This window comes from Amblyraja radiata, chromosome 6 (assembly GCF_010909765.2).
Source record: "Amblyraja radiata isolate CabotCenter1 chromosome 6, sAmbRad1.1.pri, whole genome shotgun sequence".
Classification (NCBI taxonomy): domain Eukaryota; kingdom Metazoa; phylum Chordata; class Chondrichthyes; order Rajiformes; family Rajidae; genus Amblyraja; species Amblyraja radiata.
In genome coordinates, this window is record NC_045961.1 from 14,619,841 (window position 1) to 14,621,170 (window position 1,330).

Sequence of the window (1,330 nt, forward strand, 5' to 3'; positions counted from 1 at the left end):
ATAAAAGGGATGCTCCATCACGACAGGCTCCAGGAGGAGCTTCATACCCAACAGGTCACCCCAAGGGCTGTGGCAGCAGCTTCAGGTAAGGGCTGTACAGATAAAATCAGCTCCATTACAGGAGCTTTATATCCACAGGTCCTCATAAAGGAGGTTGAGCATACCAGGGCAGAGGTTACAGGTATTACAAAGCATACCCCAAGGCATAATGTCAAGAAGCTGTTGAGCACAGTTCCAGCATAATTTACCCCAGTAAGAAGCTTTTATGTTCAGAGATTTGAGGTATGGGAAAGCAGGCACCACGGCATAAAACCAAGCAGGGCTGTTTGAGCACAGCTCCAACAAGATATCCTCCAACAAAAGAGCTTTTTATCCTGAGGTAGAGGTGGACTCTGAGGTTGGAGGTATTGAGAAACATACCCCAAAGCATAAATCCAAGTAAGGCTGTTGAGCACAGTTCCAGTAAGATATGCTCCAGTAAGGGAGCTTTATATTCGAAGGTCTCTTCAGGAAACTCTGCTTGCAGCACCTGGTCAGACTGTCCAAAAATCCTCTCTCTATGAAAGAGAGTACCAGTGTCAGTATAACCAACTACAAAGGTGGAAAATACCCAGAAGGGGCCAGAGTTCCCCTCATGCTATAAATGACGAGAACAAAAACACTTAAGGGGTGACATAAAAATAAGCCGCTGAACTTCACTTAGGGCAAAAACTATTCAACAGGTAAAAATCTGGATAGGAAGCAAAATGTCGGACCAATTGAGGTACCATTAAAGAACAAAGCTTCATCGTTGTGGCAACAACACACCCCATGCCTTCGTAGACAGTAAACAGTTCACTGAAGTTGGTGGCAGCATGAAAGTTGGACAGAGGAAAATCCGAGACCTAATTCGAGCTCAGGGACCATCTACAAGTTGGCAATAATTACACTTGTTGGTACTAATGATAATGACAACATGTGTTTGGGCCATGTGTTGTATGAAAATAGCATTTCCCTTGGTAAAGATGAAAGGTTCCTAGTAGCCTTACAAACACACAAATGGATGAGATCCAACCATGTAAAACTGTACAATGCTAAGGTTCCAAGCACAGAAATTGTCCAGAGTTGTTTTCAGGGCAGGCTCAGTATTATGGCCAGGAATAGCTTTGGGGCATAAAAACGTCTGGGGGCGTCTAGACAAGAAGGAGCACCTTATGGAAAGGATGCTCGACAATTCCTACGTAAGTACAGGTACTATACTCATGGGCTACCCCATCAGTTGCGGCAGCAACCTCCAGCAGAGGTCTATACAGGGCAGACCCGTACCAAACAGGAGGAACCATACCTCCGC

General features: G+C 45.1%; 1 pseudogene; it reads left to right on the top strand.

The window, feature by feature from the left end:
- Positions 1–970: 970 nt before the first annotated feature.
- Positions 971–1,110, top strand: LOC116974784 (annotated as a pseudogene).
- Positions 1,111–1,330: the final 220 nt, after the last annotated feature.